The sequence below is a fragment of the Corylus avellana genome, chromosome ca7 (genome assembly GCF_901000735.1).
Source record: "Corylus avellana chromosome ca7, CavTom2PMs-1.0".
Classification (NCBI taxonomy): domain Eukaryota; kingdom Viridiplantae; phylum Streptophyta; class Magnoliopsida; order Fagales; family Betulaceae; genus Corylus; species Corylus avellana.
Window position 1 is genome coordinate 21,653,194 of NC_081547.1, and position 13,611 is coordinate 21,666,804.

General features: G+C 35.1%; 2 pseudogenes; one reads left to right on the forward strand and one right to left on the reverse strand.

Annotated features, from left to right (window-relative positions):
* Positions 1–120: 120 nt before the first annotated feature.
* LOC132186084 (receptor-like protein 13) lies at positions 121–9,363 on the forward strand (annotated as a pseudogene).
* Positions 9,364–10,257: 894 nt separating this feature from the next.
* On the reverse strand, positions 10,258–13,298 carry LOC132187999 (glycerol kinase-like; annotated as a pseudogene).
* Between the last annotated feature and the right edge of the window lie 313 nt (positions 13,299–13,611).

A 13,611-nucleotide genomic window follows, 5' to 3' on the forward strand; every position in this document is an offset into this window, starting at 1 on the left:
CAAACAACTTTTTCTGTGGACCCATTAATCATGGATTCGGAAATGAAACCGTCAAACTTGTATATACCTATATATATGAGAAGCCTTTCCCTTCGGTGTACACTGGTTTATTATATAGTTACAAAATAATGAAACAATTTTTGTCAAGAATGGAGTGGCCTAGTTTTGTGAAAGCTTTGCTGTGGGGTTTACTTGTGTTTCTTCAATTTCATCAGCACAGAGGCTGCTTCCATGAAGAGAGGATTGCTCTGCTTGAGCTGAAGGCGTTTCTGAAATCCAATATTATTCATGCAGATGTTCTTCCCTCATGGATGGACGACGCAAAGAGTGATTGTTGTAGTTGGGAGAGGGTCACGTGCAACTCCACCAACTCTCACGTCATCAACCTTTCCCTCTACAACTTAAACCATGATCCTTATTACTATGAAAATCGTGATCACCATGAATATAGTTATTATGAGAACCGTTGGTTGCTAAACGTGTCAATGTTGGTGCCATTGAAGGAGCTAAAAAGTCTTAATCTATCCGCCAATTCAATTGGTGGTTGCCTACCAAATGAAGGTATGTTCTCTCCCGCCCCTCTGCTTTTCCTTTCTTATGCATACATACCACCGACCCCCGCCATAAAAAACAGGGGCAGATCGAAGAATTATATTATGAACGTCTTTATTCTAGCTAATTCCCTCCACCCAAAAAGAAATAAAAAGCGAAAAGATTTCCTTGAGCCCTTTTGTTCTCTTGGGTGATAAAATTAAGAATTGCAGGGGTTGGATTTACCTCTTTAATTACAAATATTAATTTATAAAGTTTTATAATTGGTATTTTCTGTTGAATCACGGCTGTCCCGCGTGATTCTGAATTATATTAATAATTACAGCCAGGGGTCGGACCTTCTTCAGCCTTGGAGTTGGAGTATACACATATATATTGTCAGTCTGAATGGTTAAGCATCACATTTTACTGATGTTGTTGTCTGTGAATTTGATAGTGCTTGGATAAATTCCACTCCAAGAGGGACCATATTGATGGAAAAAAAGTGAAAGACCTCCAGAAAAATAAAATGAGATCAGGAGGCCTTTTGACAAGCTACGAGGTCTTTTTTACAATAAAGCTATATATATGGTTACAATGTTATAAAGACAAATATAAAAATCTTATAATCAAGTCATATTTATAACTTTAACATTCACTAACTCATGTTTAAACTTCAGTTATAGAATAGATTTGCTCCAAGCAGACTCAATCTGATACATAGGTAGTTCATATTCCTAACTTTGATTTTCTCGGTCATGGGAGTAAAACCCTCACACCGAAACTAATCATCTTCGACTCAAAGGTCAAGATAAAAACTTGCAACCCAGAGATTGCTCATGAAAGTATATCTAAGGAAAAGTCAAACCCTTATTCAAAAAAAATAAAAAAGCCAGCAAATAGCTACAACAGCCGGGACAAGGGAGGCGAAGCGCACTGGCCAGCGTGTGATGGACGAGATGGAGCTGTTTTGCGCCAATGGGCAGCTGAGGAGCCAGGGAGCACGTTTGGCCGACACGTGGTTGAGCAAAACCAGTTAAGTAGACTAAATCTAGATTTGAAAAGCTAGATCTAAAGCCCAATTGATTATGGAGAGGAGAAGAGCGGTGCAGCATGGTGGAGGACGGATGGAGGCAGGGCAGCATAAGCTAAGGGGAGAGGAAGGAAAGAAGAGGGGAGTAGGTCCAGTAGGGGAGAGGGGAAAGGGGGAAGCAAGCGCTCCCTCCTCCCCACAGGGTTTTTAACGTTGAAGTTATTAAAAAATTAAAATTAAAACATATATGAAAACATATATCCTTGAAGTTATTATAAAAATAAAATTTTCTACTTCCCTCTCCTCCTATCCTTTTTCTGTATTTTCCTTCACCCTCTACACTTCCAAGTAAACCATTGGATAATTTCCATGTTAAGTAAATCCACAATACTTAAAATGAAATGAAAGCCATTTAATGTAAAACTAGATTACTCTTGCATTCCATTAGACGAATGGTCATGGGTTGTTACACATATACGTACTGAAGTCTGAAGGCATGCATGTATTGTATGAATATTTTAGAAGCATAGTACAAGAATTATGTAGCGAACAAACGCCGTTGACAATTAGCATCATTTTTTTAATTAATTTTCCTCATTCAACCAGTAACTTTTTCTTTTTCTCTTTTGTAGGATTTGAGAAGATGTCAAGCTTAAGGAATCTGAGAATTTTAGACCTTGGTTATAACTACTTTGATAATAATAGTATTCTACAGTCTTTGGGTGCAGTGACATCGCTTGAAACTTTGATTCTTACTCAGAATAAGTTGCAAGGATACTTTCCTGCTCAAGGCGATTTCTTCTATCCTATATCTTATGAGAGGATTTATAGTTTGATACATTGATTCCACTTGGTTCTTACTAATTTTCATTTATCTTTAATTTGAAATGCAGAGTTAATTGCATTGAGAAACTTGAACAAGCTAGATATAAGCTCGAATTACTATAATGGTTCCCTACCACTGCAAGGCAAGTTTTCTGTCATGGAGAGAGTAGTTTAACCGCGGGTTAGACGCATCAATCATAAGGTTCAAGAGCATGAATATCAATTTGAATGGATCACTCCGAAAATTTTTATCGAGTTGCTTTTGAAATTTTTGTATTGAAGCATATATATATATGATGGAATTCTTTTTTGGTCTTCCAATAATGTTCTTCCAGGTTTTGAAAGGCTAGTACTACTTCGCAATTGGAGATATTGAACCTTGGTTATAGCATTATAGCATCTTTAAGTGGACTTATGTCCCTTAACGCATTGAGTCTTGCAAGGAATTCTTTTGAACTTTGGAATACATTGGAAGCTATTCTACTTCTATAGCCGGCCTTTTTCCCTTTATATTTATTATTATCATTTCAAATCTCTCTTTAATAGTACTTATTCCGTGATTATGTTCACATATTTATTATCTATTGATGGCATGCATGCATGTATTGTAGAATTATTCATCACATATAGAGAACAAATTCTGTTGAGGGCACAATTTGATACCTTCCATTGTACTTACTTCTTACTAATTTTCATTCGAATGCACAATTTGACAAGTGCTCTATAACCATAGGTTATAAGCATCAATCATAAGGTTCAAGCTAGAGTATGAAAATCAATTTGAAATTGAATATTTCTATCAAATTAATCTTGAATTTTTTTGTATTGAAGCATAAGATGGGGTTCTTTTTTGTGTCTTCCAATCATTTTCTTCCAGGTTTTGAAAGGCTAGTACTACTTCCAAAGTTGGAGATATTGAACCTTGGTTATAATTCCTTTGATTGTAGCATTATACCATCTCTAAGTGGATTTGCGTCTCTTAACACATTGAGTCTTGAAGAAAATTATTTGGGAAGGTGCAATACAACTACAGGTAATCTAATATCGCTTCCCTTTATATTTATGATCATCATTTCAAAGCTTCTTTAATTGTACTTTTTCCGTAATATATTATATGGTCACTTCTTTAGTATCTCTTACAAGCGGACTTACATCCCCTAAAGCTGAACATATATTCTTGATTTAAAATAATTATCACGAAATACTAGTGATTGTCAAGTGATGTTGTCCAGAAGTTTGAATTGTGCATATCTAGTTAGTAAGCTGTAAAATACTATTTTTCGTCTAAATACTATGAAATTGCATACGTGCTTTTTTTTCCATTTTTTTTTTTTTTAATAAATCTACTACAGGTTTTGAAAGCTTGTCAAGATTGGAGAACCTGGAGACCTTAGATCTTCGTGACAACAATTTAAACAGAAGCATCATAGAATCATTGCCTGCAATCAAATCTCTTAAGAATCTGAATCTTGAAAGGAACTTCATTGGAGGATCTTTTCCAATCAAAGGTACATATGTTGATCTTCAGTATTATTTTATAGAAACTGGAAGCAGTTACAATCATATTTGAAATTTTCTTTCTTCTGCTTTATGTAGGAATATCGGCTTTTGAAAACTTGGAGAAGTTGGATTTAAGTTATAATGGGCTCAATAGCTCCCTGACAATCCAAGGTAATGAGAGGGAGAGACACACACTTAAGTTTTAAATTTTCAATTACTTCATAACCATATTACACACGTCTTTCATATTTCTATTAAACTACTTATTTATTTTATGACACAAGTCACAATTTTCTCCACTTGCATTCAATCCTCTGTTTTGTTTTTGATTTTTTCAAATTTTTACTGCTCAAAGATTTTAGGAAACGTTATATAGATTTCTTCCCCACGCAAAATAATGGAAAACTATACCATATTCTTCTTTGTTCCAATTTTTGCATAAATCTATCTTAATTTTTTTTTACCAAAAATAGAAAACCACCACATAGGCTATAAAGTTCGCGATCAAAAGAATATAATTTCAATTACAACTGCAAGTGTAGGGTTGGGATGATGTTTATTGTATCTCAATCAATCACTAATATTCAATACAAAAATCCTAAATTGTTAAGGTTCCATATGTTGTTATCAGTATTGCAGTTAGTCTACCCTACACGATAACAAATGCAAAATAGAAGCCACCCAAGTAGCTCATAGAAGATAATTACAAAAGTAGTGTAAAACATTATGAGATTGTATGGCTACATCGATCCCATTTTGTTGATGTTGACTTGAATCACAACAATTGTGCTTGGATGTCCATCATGTCGGAAATATGCAAAGAAAGTTGTGTGAAGCATGAAATGCATCAGTGTGTTTCCCTATGTGCATTATAATCAACATTACATATCAGTTACGGTTTCTAGTTGACTTTAACACTAGAGTAGCCAAATTTGTTTAAGCTATAAAACGCTATTTTTCTTCTAAACACTGCAAATTGCATAGTTTTGTTTTTAATAGATCTATTACAGGTTCGGAAAGCTTGTCAAGATTGGAGAATTTAGAAACCTTAGATCTTAGTTTCAACCATTTCGACAAAAGCATCATTGAATCATTGAGCGCAGTCAAATCCCTTAAGAATTTGAATCTTGCTCAGAATGATATGGGAGGATCCTTTCCTGCCAAAGGTATATTGATCTTCCGTATTACTTATAGAAACTTCCAATATTCATGTTTGAAATTTTCTATGTTCTGTTTAACAATGCAGAATTATCAGCTTTTGAAAACTTGGAGAACTTGGATTTGTCTTGGAATAATTTCGATGGCCCCCTAACAATCCAAGGTAATCAGCCAAACTAAAGTTTGAGGGATAAATGTAATCTTTGTTCTTGTGGTTTGAAATTTTGACAAATAGCTACCTTAGATTTTTTTTAAAAAAAATGATTAAACACTCCTTGAGAGAAGCACAAAAGACAAATTAGTATCTGCATTTAAAAAACTTGGCTGAATCCATTAATGTGCTACATCACTACCATTCACACTGTAACAATATATGCCACTTTCAATTAAAAAAGAAAGTACTAAAAAGTATTAAAAACAATGAAACTAAGCAAGCCACTAAGAATATCTTGTTCCATCGGCGAATCATATGCCGTCTAGCTATAACCTAATATCTTTTTCCCCTCTTTCTCATAGTGCCCAAAAAACTCTCTCGATAGTACTCAAAAGCTTTCAAGAATTTTCCAGTCTTCTTGAGAAGCTCCTTATGCTTAATCTCACCATTCCCATTGACTGCGTCAAGCTTAATTTGTTGATTCAATATATATCATCGTGAAATCTGAAAATAAAAATCGAAGCGTCGGATCTTCCATGTCTATTGGGATTTTATCAAATGGCCCAATTCATCATCTGAAGTCGTACATATTGAATTGTTCCATTTTCTATAAAAGTCAACTACTTCACTCTCAGGATAAAGCATTGTACCAGTATAACTCTCATTTCAGCTTTTTTGCTGTGTCAGATGCTATTTGAAGACTCAAGTGGCCTGTTTTCTTCTTTAACAAAACTCCTTTGTCCTTCTCTAATTTTTTTCTTTTCTATTCGTCTATGCTCTTCCAGCATCATCAGCTCCTTTTCCAATGTCATGGTAAATAGGCATAACAGTTGGGTTTGATTCTTCATTCTGCGTTTTCGGGAACGAGAGTGAATCTTTGTTGGTTTCCTGATGTTCTTTCCTCAAGCCATACCTTGCTTCTGCCGCACTCGCTTCTGGAGCTTTGGTCTCTTCCGCAAATGAATGGTTCGTGGTTTCTTTTGGTTTTTAAATGGCAGCGGTTGCTGGTTGGACAAACACGAGGACATAATTTTCTCAAGCATAGTACTTCATTAACGGTCTCCCTTTTAATAGAAGGGTAATAAAGAGAATTACTAATGCAAATAGGACTCTTAAATCATCTACATACCTGACCGACCGACTAGGACTAGGACTCTTAATTCATTCTAATCATCAACTAAGAGCTTGTTTGGGATTGTGTTTAATAAATAGAGCTTTAACTCAAAAAGAGCTTTTGAGCAAAAGCTTTATTTTTAAGCTTTTGCCGAAAATGTTTTTTGGTAATTTCTAGGCTTTTTGAACCTTTAAAATCGCTTTTAATTTTTTTACCAAACGAGTACTATTTTCTTCAAACGGATTTTTTTGAGTGTTAAAAACACTTTTAGGCCTCTCAAACATAATCCTAAACATGCCCTAAAACAATTTGGTAAATCTAATTTCAAGGCTAAAATAAGTTGCAATCGAAATTGAATTTCTATTTATTATTAGTCGGTATGCCATTTTAAATATTTTATTGACACTATCTCTCTTCACTTGTAGTAGGTTTGTCTAATTCCAGTATTTCTCCATATATCGGGGCACTATCTTCTTTAAAGGCTATATCATTAGCTTACAATTCTCTCAATGGCACTCTTCCAAAAGGTAAGATCGACTAGAAAATCAAGTGTTTGCAAATTGTTAGTCTTACCAATCTAATAAATTATCTACAATTGATTAAAAATGTGAGATAAGGTGAATTGAAGGACCATGGTTGATTTAACTCAGCAATTGACCATTCACTTTCTTTTTTCTTTTTCTTTTTTTTTTTCATTTTGAAAAACCCATATTTAAAACCTGATTTTTCTTGTTGATTCTTAGAGTGGAACATAGTTAAGATAGACATTTCTAATGTTATTCCTTTCGACAGATTTGTGCTCACTCAAGAAGCTTCAAGAGTTAGATCTTTATGGTAATCTCTTTGAAGGGATCCTTCCAACATGCCTAAACAATTTGACATCTCTTAGATTGTTAGATATATCTAGGAATCGATTCGTTGGAAACATCTCTTCATATCTGATAGCCAGCCTCACATCACTTGAGTACATTGATCTCAGTTATAACCAATTTGAGGGTCTATTCCAATTCAACATATTTGCTAATCACGCTAAGCTTAAGGCGATTCTATTAGCGAGTGAAAACAACAAGCTTGAGATAGAAACTGAAATATCTGCGGGTTGGGACTTCTCATTTCAGTTAAAGATACTTGTGCTATCTAACTGTAATTTGAACAAGCTCACAAGAAACATTCCCAAGCTTCTCCTTGACCAGCGCGAATTGGAAATAATTGATTTGTCTCACAATAACTTGAATGGAAGCTTCCCTATTTGGTTGATTGAAAACAACACAAGACTACGAAAGCTAAATCTTCAGAATAATTCTTTCATGGGTAAATTTCATTTGCCACCAAATCGATGCAAGAGTATTCTGTATATGGATGTCTCTGACAATCACTTAGGTGGGCAACTTCAAGAGAATATTGGAAAGATAACTCCGTACTTAAAACATCTAAATCTATCTTGAAATCATTTTGAAGGTTATCCTCCATCCTTAATTGCTAACGAGAGTCATTTGCTGCAAGATTTGGACTTGTCCTTTAATGATTTTTCGGGAAAGGTACCAACAAAATTGATTGCTAGTCGCACCAACTTGTTGAGTTTGAAGTTATGCAATAATCAGTTCACAGGATTTGAACTACAGGCTGCACCTTCTAAAGAGTTTGGATGGTCTAAAATGAGGTTTTTGGATATTAGCAACAATAAATTGTCAGGAATGATTCCTAGATGGATAGGAAACATGACAAGTTTGCAAAGTCTTGTAGTGAGTAACAATTCTTTTGAAGGTCAGATTCCTTGTGGACTACTGAATTTCCTGGAAGTAGTAGACCTTTCTCATAACTCACTTTCGGGATCAATCTACAGAATATTGAGCACTTGTATTTGCAAGGAAACAAACTTACATGACCTATACCAAAATCTATTTTCAATTCATCGTCTCTTTTGACATTGGACCTTAGAGATAACAACTTTTTTGGCAACATCCCATATCAAATCGGTGCACCTCCTAAGTTAAGAACACTTTTGTTGGGGGGAAACAATTTCAGTGGTATAATTCCAAATCAACTATGTTGGTTAAAGGAGATAGGCATAATGGATCTTTCCAAGAACTCTCTTTCTGGAACAATACCGCACTGCTTTCACAACATGTCCTTTGGAAAACTACATGTTTATGATTTTCTCCATGGATCATATAACGACTATACAATTCATCGGTTCCTGCAAGTTGGTTCCACATTCCAAATGCTCTCCGAATGGAATAGTGTAAGAGATTACATAGACATAGAATATGGTCAACAAGTTGCGGTTGAATTTGTAACAAAATACAGGTCTAACTCCTACCATGGTGACATCCTTAATTACATGTCTGGATTGGATTTGTCATGCAACAAGCTAACAGGTAGAATCCCACAGGAACTAGGAGAGCTATCTTCAATTCATACATTGAACTTGTCTCACAATCAGTTGACAGGTTCCATTTCACAAACTTTCTCAAATTTGGCCGAGTTGGAGAGTTTAGACCTTTCTCACAACAATTTGAGTGGAGAAATTCCTCCAGCATTGATTGCTCTAAACTTTCTAGAAGTGTTCAATGTGTCTTACAACAACTTATCGGGTAAAGTTCCAGACATGAAAGCACAGTTTGGAACATTTGAGAAGAGTTGTTATGAAGGAAATCCGTTTCTTTGCGGAGAACCATTAGATAATAACTGCACTAGAGAGGACGAGTCACATCCATCACCAACAAAATCTTCAAATGCAAGTGAAGGGCAATGGTATGAAGTAGATCCTCAGGTTTTCTTTGCAAGCTTTATTGGATCTTATATTATTTTCTTCTTGGGTGTAGCTTGTCTTCTTTATATTCATCCTTATTGGCAACAACGGTGCGTTAATTTAATTGAAGATTTGAAGTACCGGTGTTATTATCCTGTTTTTGATACCTTAAAAAGATTGTCAAACTGTTTAGAATCTTAGATATATTGAGATTCCAAGGACATCTTTGGTGGTAGTGATCATAGCCGTACATTTGATTATGAATAATGGTTATTGTGGTTTAATATAAGACAAGGTGTTCACTTGCACTTGCTTTCTTCTGTATTGTAATTCTTGTCATTTGATGATGGATGTTGTTCTTATAGCTAAAAATACTATTAATAGCATGAATAAACTTGTTTTTCAACACATGTGATTTGTGGATACATTTCTAATCGGAAAACCATTTATTATATTTGGAATTATAACTTGCAACAGTGCAAAAAGCATCGATTTGTCTAATCCTTTGCATTAGAAGAAACAAAATTGGTACTCGAACCCAAATTTGATACTCCAACTTGTGACTTAACTTTCAAGACAGTGATCGACTTCGGTACAGATAAATGGATGCATTGATAATTTGGTGTTTTAGATGCATTAATAATTTCTGCCTAGTCTTTTCATTCTGAAAATTGATGTTTTGTTGGAGTATTTTTGGGATCAAAACAAGCTACCTCAACAATCATCTTCTTAGACGTCTCCTGTGTGAGAATAGTGTGCCTGGAAAACAAAGGAAGCGTCAGAAGCTCCTCAGCCGGAGCCAAATACTCTCCAATGCTTAAAATAGCATATTTATTTTCAGAGTGAAGAGGAGATAGGAAAATCATCTCCGGTTCTTAGAGAACAGGAGGAAGGCAGACGTTTTTTTGTCTGAGAGAGGAAGAATGAGGAGTGGGGCGCTGGCAATGAGTTGTGTGTGCTGGCAATCAAATTAGAGTTAGCTCATGACTTGTTCCTCCTCTAGGATGTCATGGACTCATGGGGAATCCGAAAGCTAGCAAGACCATGAAAGATAAGAATGGGAAACTCCCAGTGATTTTAAAAGAAAATGGATGAGTATTTTTATATTAAAAAAGATAAACCCACACTTTGATGACATTAATCAAATTAATTATAATATGGATGCATTGATAATTTGGTGTTTTACAGTATAAATCAGCATTATTATAATTTTATTCACTTCAATACATTCTGGTCTCCATAATTCACATAAATGTACCCAACATTAAACATTCCATAACTCAAGACAAAAGGACATGGGAAAATAAAACAGGGGATAATGGAAAAGAATTGACACGAGTATATCAAAGAGAAAGATCAGCCAAGTCAAAAGTTCTAGAAACAGCTTTGCACCAAGATTCCACCTTCTTCTTCCTTAACTCTTCATTTAATGTTGAACGGAAAATGGTTGCAATTTTCAACTTTTCTTCAGAAGCAAATATCTCATCTTCTGTCCAAAAACCAACTGCTAATCCAGCAGCATAGGCTGCTCCAAGAGCGGTTGTTTCTATGTCAGCTGGTCTTTCGACCGGGCTTCCCAACAAGTCTGCCTACAAAACATTAATAAACAAAATTTACAATTATTGGACCACAAAAAGGAGCTCTCAGTTTGAAGAAAAATTAGATTACACGAGATAATAATATAAGATCACTAACCATATCTAAGAAATCAATATTTATTCAAATGAACATTGCAATATGAAAATATCAAAACTGAATGCCTTGGTGAAACTTTAACAAGAAAATGATAATTTCTTAAAAATTGGTTTGAGGATAAAAAAAAAACCCGAAAGACCACTCCTTTCACATATTATCAAATAAGTGAACGTAAAGAAGTAGCTAAAAACTTGAAGGAAATGATTAAGCAAACATATATAACATAGAATAGCTGCCCATGATTATTTACCAAAATTTATGAAAAAAGAAGCCAATCAACTCTAATTCAAAATGTAATCCTTCTCCAATATAAAAATAGGATGAATAGTGAGGTTGTGGGTTCACGGGCGGAACTAGGTAGGTACTATTGCCCTCTCAAAATTTTAAAATTTAGAAAAGTTACCTATTTTTATTAGATGCCCTCCAAAATTATTATTTTTTATTCCACTAAAATGTCTTTTCTCTTTTTCTCCCACCTAAAATTCTAATTCCACCCGTGTAGGTTCAAGACTTTGAGGAACCAAAACCCTTTTACACATAAAGATTGAAAAAATAAATTTCTCTCTAAAAACCAAAGCCTTTTGAAGTCGCTTCATTCGCTTATTCATATGGAATCCATAAGCAGCAGGAAAATTAGATTCAGTCGACGACTCAAAACAACTCAAACTAGCATCATGTTGCAAGCAGAAAGGTTGCAAATGATTTCCACAATTTGAGAAAAGCATGCAGCATAAATGGTCCAAATTCAAATGTGATGGTGAGACATCATTTGGTAACTAACATTTTGGTAAAAAATTTAATACACCTAGCATTTTTCTTTATAAAAAGGGCGTTGATAGAAAAATAGGGAAAAATGATGTATTGGTAATGTTGAACTATAAACTAAAATGAAAAAAATATGACAAAAGAAACACAGAAAGCTCAAACCTGAATCTGCATCAAAAGACTGTTAACAGTAGCACCACCATCTACCCTAAGCAAGAATTCCCCCTTCTCATTCTTAACCTCACCCCCCTCCCCTGCATCTTTGTGCATGGAATCCAACACATCTTTGACTTGGAAACACATGCTCTCGAGCACAGCTCGAGCAATGTGAGCCTTGCTTGTAAACCTTGTGATCCCAATACAAACTCCACGAGCATCATCACGCCACCAAGGAGCAAACAATCCAGTAAAAGCAGGCACAAAGTAAACCCCACCGCAGGATTCAACCTTTAAAGCCAATTCCTCAATCTCACTCGCACTACTAATTATCCTATCCCAAGACTGTCTCTGAGCCACTGAACTGCAGCTCCAGCAATAGCAATCGATCCCTCCAGAGCAAAATTTGTTGGTGCTTTGGGGCCAAGCTTGAATGCTAAAGTGGATAGGAGCCCATGCTTTGACTGGATTATCTCTTCACCTGTTTTGACAAGTATGAAAGCACCAGTTCCATAGGTGCTTTTAGCTTCACCTTTCCGGCAAGATTGCCCCAACATTGCTGCTTGTTGGTCACCTTCGGAAATTTGTCCAATAAGCTCAGAATTACTGACAATTTTGGGCAGAATTTCAGCTGGATTTTTAAAGTGGGTTTATCCCAATTCAGTGTTTTGAGATTCACGAGCATTGTTCTTGATGCATTCGAAACATCGGTAGCATGAATTCCTCCATTTATGCCACCTGTTAAGTTCCAGATTAACCAAGTGTCTATCGTACCAAAAAGAGAATCCCCTGCTTTCACACCCTCCTTAACAGCATCCACATTTTCCATCAACCAGAGCAGCTTCACTGCACTGAAATAGGTGCTTATTGGCAGACCACATACCTCCACAAAATGAGTCCTTCTCCAATTTTCTGTAAAACTAAAACCAGAAAAACCCAAATAAGGTACACGAAGTCATCCAGAAAAAGAACATGTACTCCTATATTGTATATTAATCGTTCAGTGAGAGGTTTAGGATATGTGAGAGTCTTAACAAATTAGGCTGGGATATTTTGTCCCATTCTTTGGCAATCTGTTCATAGATGGCATGACTTGCCAGCTTATTATAGTTGTTAAGATAAGAGTTGTAATATGTGGTTTTTTTAACTCCAAATTTATGAATAAAGTACTAATTGATCTCTCTCTCAATATCCTTTTTTCCCTCCAATTATGTCTCTCTGTAATGAATGTGATGCTACTAAATCGACACCATGTTTATTTACTCTTTTTTATAAAATATTACTATCTATGACTACTATGGGCTTTGACATTTCACTATTAATTGCATTGCGTATATATATACCATGAAATTCTTGAGTGGTCTTAAACCGCACAATTAAGATTAGCTTTATATAATTCATACTTGACAAATTAATTTCATTGAGAATGAGGGAAAGGAATCAGGACTGTAACTGTTTTTTTTTTTTTTTTTTTTTTTGTAACATGTCCACACAAGAGGAAGAGGAGGATTCGAACTAATGACCTCCGATTAATTAGGCATGGTCCCCACCGATTGAGGCACCCCTTAAGAACAAGAATGTACTGTTAAAAACATGTATTTGCTTACATAGCCATCATGCTTTTTACACTCACAAGTTTATAGTGCACCCATTTGTTTTTGACTCAATACTTAATTCAAACATTACGGATATATGTTGCTCTCTGCCTCAAGTTTATATATGTTTATTGTAAAATTACTTTTACTTTGTTGAATATTTATGCACTATTCCTTTCTGAGAAGCATGGATATCGGTGGGTAACTTGTTTGTAAGAGTTTGTGACTTGATTTATTTAGAGACTTTTGTGCAAGAGTGTATTAGTAGACTATTTATGTTGGGTTGATCTTGTGCCTTCTTAGTACTCAATCTGCTAATTAAACCATTTCTTA